Source organism: Ursus maritimus, unplaced genomic scaffold (genome assembly GCF_017311325.1).
Source record: "Ursus maritimus isolate PB19 unplaced genomic scaffold, ASM1731132v1 scaffold_26, whole genome shotgun sequence".
Lineage (NCBI taxonomy): Eukaryota > Metazoa > Chordata > Mammalia > Carnivora > Ursidae > Ursus > Ursus maritimus.
Window position 1 is genome coordinate 3,666,843 of NW_024425119.1, and position 11,438 is coordinate 3,678,280.

The 11,438-nt window shown below is 52.1% G+C and overlaps 1 protein-coding gene across 1 annotated transcript in view; it reads right to left on the reverse strand.

Annotated features, from left to right (window-relative positions):
- Positions 1 to 11,438, reverse strand: part of IQSEC3 (IQ motif and Sec7 domain ArfGEF 3) — a 103,601-nt gene that overhangs the window by 57,136 nt on the left and 35,027 nt on the right. The gene's annotated exons all lie outside the window — the stretch shown is intronic.

Consider the following 11,438-nt stretch of genomic DNA (forward strand, 5'->3'; position numbering starts at 1 on the left):
CCTTGGGGGCAATTTCTTCCTTGCCTTTACGTAAGCAGTGGTGGCTGCTTGGCGGGAGCACCGCGTCTGCAGAACAAGCTCACGGGGGAGGCTCAGGAACATTCAAGATCCTGCGGGCTCCAAGCAGGTCAGGAAGCCCCTCCAGGGGCCATGGCCCACCACTCCATGCTGGCAGGACAGAAGCAATGGCAGGGATCTGGCCGCAATCCCAGGGATCTGGGAGCTGGGTTGTACCCATTATCTCAGCAAGGAAGACTTTCAGGAAAGAAAACGGGCTTGTTCTTTAAGGAACCCCACCGCTCCCTGGCCCTTGGTGGTCTGGATGTGTCATCATCTCCGAATGGACCGTGGCGACGGTTGGGAGCCACACAGGTGATGCTAGGAGAGGTGTACTCAAGAAAGGCACCGGCCTACAAGCTGTCTGGGAGCCGGTCAGGGCTGTGAGTGCCTTTGTGTCCCTGAGAGGAGGGAGTGCCTGAGGCTGCAGGCAGCGTTGGTCAATGCAAATTTGGGGCCGCCGTGCAGCCGGTATCTGTGTGGATTCCGCGCGCCAGACTGCCTGGGTTTGAACGTGGGCTCTGCCTTGACTTGCTGTGTGGCCTTGGGCAAGTTGCTTAAGCTCCCTGGGCCCCACTATTTCTCTGTGAGAGAATTAAGGTAGGAATGTGTGTACAATGCTCGGTAAGCCCTACATAAGGAGCAACTGTCTTCTTCCTTTTTTTAGGATTTCCCACATGCTATTTTGTTCAAATAAAATAAAAGGGAAAGCATCATTCGGTTTCCTTATAATATTACAAAAGAATATGAAAAAGTAGGAAGGATGTGACTTCAGAATAAAGAACCGCCCTTGAACTCGAACTGTCATTCCCTTATGTTCTTCTGCTAGAGTTCTTGAAATGGAGAAGTATTGTTCTTTTCTGTATGGTATAATTTCTGAAGCTCTAAGTCAGAGATGATGCCAAGAGAAGCTCACCAGAGGTATAAGGGGTGGAAGCAGCAGAACATAATGAGCATGAGATTAAGAACCAGACGGACTGACCGTGGTTTAAAATTCAACCACTCACTTGACTTCTCCAAGCCCGTCTCTTCAGGTGTAAGGTGGGGGTACGGACCACACGATTCTGCTGCGAGAGTTAACAGAACAATGTCCACAAAGCCCTGGCACCTACGGGTGCTCGGTCAGTGTAGGTTTCCTCCCCTAAGCTGGGCGTGTCCTGCTTCCCCAGCTCTGGCTCAAGAGCAGAGAGAGAGCTCGCTGTTCCTCTTGGGTCCCCCCTGAGAGCCCTAGGAAGGTGACCCACACAAGCTGTGTGTGCACACAGTGCCTCCCAGAGGCTGGGCAAGAGACTGGGCCTGACTGTTTTGTATTCTCATGGCTATAAAGCCCCTTTATTCTGTCCTTCCCGTCCCACCCAGATCGGCCCTGCCGCACCCAGCAGAGGGGATGTTTCTTTGGTCTTGAGCCATTTCCAGGGAAAGATATTCTCCCGGCTTCTCACAGGCTCGGCTTTGCCACATGTCAGGGGAAAGGTCTCTGGTGGCCAAGAGGTGCCTATAGCAGTCAGGCGTGTGCTTGCCAAAAACAGGAACATTAGGACATGAGAGATGGAAATGGCCAAATGGCCAGTAATGTGGGGCACTGCTCTGGGCACCCATCAAACTGCTATGGAACATGATTATTTACCTATTCCCCTACAGTCGCCTTCCTTATCTTTTGCTTTCCTACTTGAAGCTCTTCCTAATGTCTAGCTTCAATCTTTCTTGCTGCAGTAGAAACCACTCACAAGCGTACAGTCTCAGAACGGCCGTGCCATTTTCCACGTGCCTGTGGGCTTTGCATGTCATCTCCGAAAGGGTTTAGGATGAAGGGACGGTGCAGGGCATACTGGCTTTGTGAAGAAGCCTTGGAAATCCCAGCTTGGGGGACCACCCACCCCTCCAGGCAGGGCAGGGGTCAGTGCTGGGCCATAAACCTTTCCCCGAAAGAGTTCGAGTGTTTCCTCCTCTTAGGAGGGCAGGCAGTCAAACTGTCAACTGGCAAGAATTTTCTGATAAAATGCCTCCGCTTTTAATCTCATCTTAGCCTGCACTGTGACAGCCTGGTGTTGGGTTAAATCATTTCCTCTCCTGCCCTGATGTCTAGAACAATCTCCTCCCCGGGCTCATTGGCCCTGCCGGATTGGCATTCATCTGGGCCTCTAGCTTCTTTGATGTTTTCCCCAAATTGGTCCCTTAGTTTTCAGAGTCTCTCTCTCTCTCTCTCTCTGTCTCAGATATTGGGCTCTTTCTAGCCAATACTCCATATGTCCCAGGCTAGGCTTGAATAGAAACATCTGAAAGACTGCCTCCTTCTCTATGCCCGTCACCCGCCAGCTGGAGGGGGGACTAGACCCTCTCTCTGGAGGGCATGGCTCAGTGACTCTGAACAATATCCGGGATAGTGTGTCCCCTCCTACTTGCCATCCCAGGGGCTCTGCCATTAGGCCCTCATCCCCTGAAGTAGTCAGCCCATTGTTTCTAAACATTTCGTAGTCGTACTACAGTTTCTAGGACCCTTCTCTGGGACTCCTGGATCTTGACTGATTTCCCCTCTCTGCTCTTGAAAAATCCAGCTTTAAAATAGTTAGCATTTATCGAGGGCTTCCTATGTGCCAAGCACCTTGCCACGCATCTCCTTTAATCCCCTGAAACTCATAAGAGGTAAGTGCTATTGTTACCCCATTTTACAGATAAGTAATAGTAATTGAGGATTAGAAAGTTTTTTAGTTAGAAAGTAATTTAACTGAGGTCACAGAGCTTGTAAGTAGCCAAGTCAGGATTCGAACCTGGATTTGAGTTGCTCTGTCTGCACTCTCAACTGCTGCACACTCTACAACTTTCTTGAAGTTTTCCCGAATTCATCTTTGAGCCCAGGGTCCTAGGTAACTACCTCCCCATGTCTCTCTTCCTTTCCAGCCTAGAAGGGAATCCACAGAAATCCTCTGGTGCTCCTCTCTCTGCGCTTGGAGAAGAAAAGAGACTCTCATATTTTTAAGTTCCTTATCAATCGGTAATTATGAGTAGTATCCTGTTCACCAGTATCATTTCTCATTATGAATTCATAAATTCATACTACTGTTATCGGTCTCTTATAAATTTGTTTCTGGTGAGTTTGTTCCCCTGAAATCCGAGGGCCTCAGGGTAGCCTCATCGCTCCTCCAAACCTGCCAACCTGCAGCCTGGATTAGAAGCCAGGAACCACACCCACATGCCACCAGTCTGTGTGGGTGGTGGCGCCTGGCGCGTGGCCCAGGCAGCACGTTCGAACAGTGACAAGCAGGAAGCAGGGTTAATGTCACCGCTCGCTGCAGCCCCTCTCTTTATACAGGCTCGTCTGATCTCTGCCACCTTCTACCTTTGGAACTTGAACAAGTCACTCCTCTACCCCAAGTATTTCCTCAGCCGTGAAATGGACACAATAGTTTTGCCCCTGTGACCTTGAGCAGGTTTGTGGTGAGAATCAGATGCCTGAAAGGACGGGAAGGGGTTTTATAACTGGAACGCGCTGTAGGCCTGTTAGTTAGGGTTATGACTGAGCTCCTACCTAGGCTTCCTTCATTTTCTATCATTTCTGTCCTCGGAGTGAAGGAAAGTGCATCTGTGGCAGGAGGGAAGCGGGTATCAGGCTCTTCCCTGGGGTATCAGGCGGGAGGGCGGGCACAGCCAAGCACCAGTCTGCGCTGCCCACGATGCAGGGAGGAGGTGGGGAGGGTGGCGAGAGACCAGGGAAAAGGAGAGGAGGTGCTGTGAGAAGCCTGTAGGATTACGAGTGAGGCCAGGCTTTCCTTCTATTGAAGATTTCCTTCGGTGTTTTCACAATACGTAGAATGGAGAAAGACAAAACCCTTGCGGCGGGGCCCCCACGCTTCTCATCTCTTCTCACTTCTTACTGAGGCTCGCACTGGTTCCCATGTTGCTGCTCCCGTCTGCGTCCTGGTCCCCACCTTCTGCTTTGTAAATGCTCCCGGGGGGCTCCGTGTGTACGCCTGTGCCGCCACCCACCCCCCCACCCCCGCCAGGACGGAGCGCCTTCTTACAAAATCCCTGATGCAGGGCCTCAGGGATTAGATGGCTCCCCCCCTCATGTGGTAGCTAAGGAAACTGAGGCATAGAGAAGTCTGGGGGTGGAAAGCACCAGCTCTTCAGGACGCATGAGTTCTAGACCCTGCTCTGCACTTCACCGGCTGTGGGACCTCGGGCCTCCGGTTCCCCCTGTCCTATCTGTGTGGTAACGGGGTGGGGGGGGTGGAGCATCCCTGGGGGCTCTTCCAGCCCCACATCCTGTGGTTCAAAAGCAGCAGCCCCCTTCTTTTGCTCCTGCTGGCACGTCTCCCTGTTGGAGACAGCAGCGTATGCCAGTCCTCCTTCACAGACAGCTGTCTTTCCTAGTTTTTTTGTGGGTTTTTTTTGGGGGGGGGGTCATCGTCACAAAAGAAATCTCTAAAAATCTCCTTTCTCAAGCCATTCCAAGGCCTCCGTCAAAGGCATTGAAGTCCTTAAGAATGTCTGATCTGATTAAATCACTCTTGCTGCAGAGTGAGATGATTTCCTCTCTTTTGGTGTGATGAAGCAGACTTGAAACACTTTCTGTCATATATCAGAAACGCTTATTGAAATTATAAATTATTTTTATGGTCATGTTATTGGTTGAAAGATAAATGAATGGGGAAAGATGACTTTTCAGAGGCGAAAACAAAACAAAACCAAAAAGCATAAGAGATAGTGAGGTTAGAAAAATCCCTAAGCCTGCAAAGAGAGGTTATTCTTTCTGGGAATGAAAAAAGAATATCCAGAAGACTCAAAACAGAAATTGCTGGTAAACGAAAAAAGAATCTGTTTCCCCAAATTGGACAAAACTCTGCATTAATGAGTACCAACTGAGCAGAGAGTTAGACATTCCTTGTGGTAGCTTTCATTTTGTTGTTCTGGGACTATTATCTTTAGTTATGTTTATTTCTTTAAATAATAAAGCCTAAAGCTCCCCCCCCCCAAATACTACTCTCTCAGTCATTTCTCTCTTCAGCTCGGTTGCTCTGATGTGTTTACCTAGTGCTGCCTGGAGTGCTCAAACAGCCTCATTTGGAGGGTGGAGGGGCAGGAAGGAAAGGCCAGCCTTCAAGGTCCCTGAACTATAAACCAGGCTCTCTGAGAGAAGCCCCCTAGAAGCAGCCCCCTGGGGAAGTGGGAGCCAGCTGTTCACTCCCCCATCTTGCTTTTACTTCCCATGCTTGAAAACACCTCCCTTCTTTTGTCCTCTGACTCTGGTGGCAGAAACCGTCATAGATGCTTGGTTCAAATCCTGGTTCCACCCTTTACCAGGTATATGGTCCTTGGACAAGTCACTCATGATCTTCAATCCTCACTTTGTCTGTAAACCTAGGACCAATAACAGTTTATGAGCTTTCCGTGGGAATTAAATGAGATAATATCTGCCTAGCACATAGCAAGTGCTCAATGCCTCACAGCCAGTATTCTCTTTCCCTCTCTCATGCATAAGGTACGCAAAATAGAAATAGAGTGAGGAGGAATTCTCTAAACATCTCTAAACACCGTGCTGACAGAAAGTTGTCCGTCTTAACTCGCAGCTCTTTGGAAGTGGACCCAAGCTTGGCCTCCCTCACACTCCACAGCCCCAGCGCAGGCCCGTGGACAGGGAAGCTTCCTAAGTACCGTCTGGTGACAACCTAGATCTCATGGAGAGACTGGTCTTAGAGAGTGACAGGGAGGGAAAAGTACATAAGGAAACTGTCTGGACAAATGATCCACTCCAAACATGAGTTTCACATCGCAACTGAGGAAAACGCTCGGAACAGAAAGTAGAAAATCATGATAAGATAAAGCTTCCCTAATACTCTCTGGAATTGGGGGTGGGTGGTGGGGGAAGACATCCCCTACCAAGCTGTCAAAGTATTTTGACATCTCTTTTGTCTTTTGGGCCTCTGGTGGGGAAGATACGGACGGGACAAATAGCACAGACAGGTGAAGAGACAGGCCATGTGGTTCATGAGGGGACAGATTTCTCTAACTCCAGGACTGAATTCTTCTGCCATTTCCTTGTGGTTTTCCTCAGGTGAAGAGCCCAGCCAAGGTGGATTCTGCTGGAACTACCCAGAGATCCTCAGGAGACTGGTGAGCAAACCTAACCTGCTCAAAAAGCCCAAATATGAAGCAGCCCCTCCCCTGCCCCTGCTGCTCGGCACTTCCCACTGGGTTTGCTGTGTCCCGGGCCAGACTGAGGTCCTCGACAGCCAGGAATCCCACCTGGACCCCAGAGCTGGCAGATGGTCCAGGGCAGGGCATCATGGGAACTACCGCTGCACTGCATTGGGTCGCATGATCCCGACCCTTGCCAAGGCCTCTGGGAACTCACCGCTGGACCCCGAAAGAGACCAGATCTTGCCTGCTGCCCCACTGTCTTCCTGGTGTGCCGAGGCAGAAACCCCAGTGACCCCAGAGAACCCCACCCCTCCCCAGGCCTACCAGGGAAGCCCAGTCTTCTCTGTGCTTCTGCAGGGAGGAGGGGATGCAATTCCACAGCAGCCCCAGAACGAGCCCTTCCCCCTCCACCGCGGGTGGGGCAGGTTCTGGGGCAGCCTGGACCCTGGGAGGTGACAGATGGAGCCCGCACGTGATGCCGAGGCTCCCTAGCCCAGCTGTTTAGAGACTGAACTGTATCGATCGGGAATTTAATTGCTCCGTAATCGCTGAGTAAACACTGGCTGGTCCATTGATCAGGCCCCAGGCCGGCTGGGGACAGCCGAGAGGAGGGACAGAGGCGCCAGCAATGCTCACGAAGGGCTCTCCCTGAGAGCATCCTCGGAAGGAAGTCCCTTCCTCAAGGGTAGCAAGGAGTGCAGCCTCCAGCAGAGCCCACAGCCACTGGCACACACCCACTGGCTGGGCTGGGTGGCAGGTGCAGACCGGGTGCCAGGACAGGGTCGGGCACAGGCCGGGCTGCTCTGGGCAGGAGCTCTCCCGGGACGCAGTATATTAAGTGAGAAGTGCAGGCTACAAAATCTTTTTTTTTTTTTTTAATGAGAGAAAATGTAAAATCCCATGCCTAGAAAAATAAGACCCTGGAAGGTTGCACCCTAATATATTGGCAGTGGTTAATTCTATATAACTGTATTCAATTATTTTCTTCTTTACATTTCTGTATTTTCCACATTTCCAACTACTAGCAGGTATAACTTATCATCAGAGTAAACAGATGTCATTTAAGATCAAAAGAAATACGTGGAAGGATTTCTCCTGTGCTCCTTAAAAAAGAAAAGAAAAAAAAAATCCTAGCAGCAGCTCAGTGAAAGAAGGTTGCATTTTGGAATTAGACCTGAGCTCACCTTCCAGCTGCAGCACTGATTAGCGAGGTCCCTCTATCAAGACACGGGACTTCTCCCAATCCCAGATTCCTTCTCTACAAATGGGAATAACAGCTATCTCACAGAACTGAGAGAAAATATGTTAGTGCAACATCCCTGGTATGTTCAAGAAATACTGTGTTCAAGAAATATTAGTGTCTCTTCCGTCCTGGAGTAAGGGTTGGGTACATGAGGAGGAAGGGCCAAACACCAGGGGCGAGTCAGTTGAGTCTGCTGGGGCCCCTTCAGATCCCACATTCCTCCCCAGGGCTGGGGGTTGTTCTGTTTCCTCCCTAGGCCTCCCCTTCCTGAGCCCCCACGCCCACCCCAACGAGCCTCGTCACATGACTCTAATGGAAGCCAATCTTCCTCAGCTTGGCCCCGTTGCCACCCACAGAGACAAATGGCCTGCCATTCTGCTGGATGCTGGGAGGTGGCTGGCCAGCTCCAGGGTCATTGTTCCGCGTGTCACTGAGAGCCTGAGAGGGAGGAGAGCCACGGGATTGAAAGTAGGGCTGCAATTACTAGCCTATTCATTTCCCTAGAATAAAGCCCTTGTCATTAGCTAGCAGCAGGAGGAGGTAGGGAAGGGGGAAGAAAGAGCCTGGCAAGCACTTGCTGCCCCTGGCTGGCTGCTCTGGGCTGCACCACCCCCAGCTCTCACCTGAGGGCCTCATTACCCTGGGCAGCGTGGGCGGTTTGCCTAGGGGTTTGCAGCATAGGCACCTTTCTCAGGCACTCCAGCCTCAGAGGCCTCTCCAGCCCCCCAGCTGCTCCATTGCACCCCAGTCCCTGAGGTTCACCCCTTGGCCTCCTTTCTTACGGATACCCGGCTTCCAGACTCGCTGCACTTTGGGTCTTCCCCCTTCTCCACTTCGTGGAGCATCACTGCCTGGCAGGCTCCAGGTCCCAAGAGTTTCTCCTGACCCCTTCCCCCAAAGGCTGCTCTCAAGGTGGCTGGGTGGGTTGTCCCAGCAACGCCCCTCCCCCAGGGCCCGGGCTTGGCTGCCTCTATGGAAGGGGTGAGGATTTCTCCTGGCTGCGTCTCTCCCCTGGACTGATGGTCTGCCTCAGGCCGTGCAGTGCCTGTCCTCAGCTCTGACCGATGGGCTGCAGGTGACCAGCTTACGCAGATCAGCTACCATGCAGCCCCCAGCGGATGAGGAAGGGATTCTTGCTTAGCCGACAGCTTGGGGTTCAGCGGGGAAGCGACAGACACCTCAAACTTGGAAATTGGTGGAGGGAGCCAGCTCTGAGGTCACACACTAAAGGCCCCAGTGACCCTGAGACCTGATTGATTGGTTTCAATTTCTTATTGGGGTCGCCTGTAGAGACCAGTGGACTCATCCCCAGTGAACTCAGAGGAGGCTGATTGGACTAGAGCCTGGCTGAGCCGGTGGGAAGCCAGACTGACAGGAGCTTGGCTTGTCTCAGAGCCCCGCAGCCCAGCCCAGGATCTCCCAGGGTGGCTCAGGGGGCTTTGTGACCCACCCACCCTGCGCTAGCCCTCAGCCCAGTCTCTGAGCCTGGCACATTGTCACAGAGACTTTCCCAGGGAGGTCTGGGCTACACTCTGTGGAGGTGGGACACCTGGTTAAAGGAAAGGGATAAGGGGCTGTGAAGGAGTCAGGATAGGGCTGGGAGCAGGGATGTCAGGGGCTAATGGAAGAAAACTTTCTCAGGATGGACTTCCCCCAGGAAGCCAAGAACAGACAGACTTGACTGACATATACACTGTTGGACTGCCAGAAAACATTCAGAAGACCTCCTCCCAGAGAAGCCCAGAAACTGACATCGGAGACACAGACAGACAGACAGAAATACATTCTAGGAAACTACAAACAGACAGGACAACTTGGAATAACTGGGAACAAAGGCAGACAGCAGCTGAAGGTCTGGACCAACTGGGGCAAGTCTCCTTACCCCACACAGAGGAGGGCTGTGGTGGGCAGTGCTCACAGACCCTCCGTGATCGAATGCTCTCCCACCCTCCTTCCCAGAGCACTTCCGCCCCAACCTCGGCGCCTGCCCCTCCAAAGGGAAACGAAGAGAATAGAGTCCCAACCCTCCTGCCCCAAAGCCTGGAAAAGAAGCCCATTCCCTTGGCGCCCCGGCCCCCATGAGAGGGGAGCCTCCCTCTCTCCCACATGGCATGCCAGCTCCTCCCATCCCTTCTCACCGGAATCCAGAGCCGCAGGGTGGACCCAGCAGGCAGAAGAGTGTGGGCACGTGAAGGAATGGGAAGGATGAGAGTGAGAGGATGAGCATGGAAAACCCTAGGGAGGATTTCTGTTGCTGGTGCCCCCTGGCCCCCAGGACTGAGCCTGAGGCCATCTTGGGATCCATTCTCACCCATGCCTGGTGCTTGGGTTGTGGTCATTAACCATTCCCTGAATTGAGCTGGATTGATGGGGTGGGAGGCAGACTCGAGCTGCCCTCTCTTCCCCCTGCCCTGCCAAGGAGGATATGTGGAAGAAGACTCTGCTGTGTCTGAACGCTGATAGCTCATGGGGAGGGGCCAGGGCCCTCGGTCTCCTTCCTCGCAGATCACCCCGATGACACTCTGCTCTCTCTCCTCTTTCTTTTCTTCTCCCCCATCTCATGCTCCCGTTTCTTTCTCCTTCCAGTCAGTTTCCAGGTGAGCCATTATCCATTTGGGGCATCACAGTGCCCCACGAGTTGGGGAGTTCCTCCAGAATCCAAATGGCTTTCCTCATGCTTCTGTCCCCAGCACAGAACTTGGTCCCCAGGCCACCCAGGGCGCTGGCACAGTGCTTGGTCCTTCCCTTTGCCTTCCATCCTCCAACCTGGTCAGCCTCAGGGACCAACCGTGCCTCCCTCAGCCCTGGATCAGGGTTTGGGCCTAACTCCTCTAGTTACCTTCTTAGAGTCCTGCCTCCTCCCTGACCTTGACTTCCCTTTAAGGAAAAACGAGTTGGTAACGCCTTCCAGGGTAGTACCGCCTTCCAGGGGTGGTTTTATGTGGTTAGCTCTCCTTCTGATTACCAGCTAGTTACTTTCCAAGGAACAAAGGCGGAAAGAAAGATCGTGGAATCACTAAGTCTTAAGCCTGGAAATGCTGGGCAGTAGAAGTCACAGGCCCTCAGGGCGAGTCTGGATACTGGTGCTTTCTGGCTGTGTCATTGCTGGAGAGGCCCTTGAGTGCTCCGAACCTCCCTCTGCTCTCTCAGAAGACAGGAGTAAGAAAACCTGCTGGTCTAACCTCACCGAGCAGCTGAGAAACTCAAGGAGATGTTATGTCCACGTTACTTTCTAGATAGACCACCCTCTTGATTATACAGACGGGGAAACTGAGGCCAAGGGGAACTAAGCAATTTACTCAAATGAGTCCCAACAACAGGAGACTTTAGATGGGGCAAATTTCAGGCTAGAATCTGAGTATCTTGACTCCCAGTGAAGTCAGAAACGAGTAAAGAAAAGAAAATTTGCAGAACTGACAGAAAAATTGGTGGAAAGAGAACAAGGCGTAACGAGGGACCCGGGCTGACAGCGCAGGGATCAAGGTGGGCGAGAGGAGAGGAATCTGGTGTCAGGGAGGAAGTGGAAGGCTGGAGGGACAGATGAAGGTGGAAGAAGGCAGACGACAGCATGAGGAGGAGGGATGGCAAAACAGGAGCCAAGTGGACAGAGGGACAGTGAGTTCAGCTGCTCAGATCGGCTCGTTCCCCTACTCTCGCTGATGAAGTAACTGGCACGGGACAGAAGTATTTGCCTACACTTATATTTCAGGAAAGACTTCAGCTTAAGAAACCCAAAGAAAGAATAAAGGTGTCAGTCCTGAGATGTAACATGTCCACAGCAAACAGCCGGGAGCTGACGCGTGGAGAAGAGGGGTCAGAGCGTGGGAAGCTGGCCACACCGAGAGCCTTACAGTGCTCAGGCGTCCACATAGCACTTGGTGACCCACTGCTCTTCCTCCCAGGCAGGCTTTGCAAATGTGATGACGATGACGCACATAAACTTAGATGAATGAGGATGATGTACTCCCCGGTAAAATGAAAAACGCATAGTATATTTAAA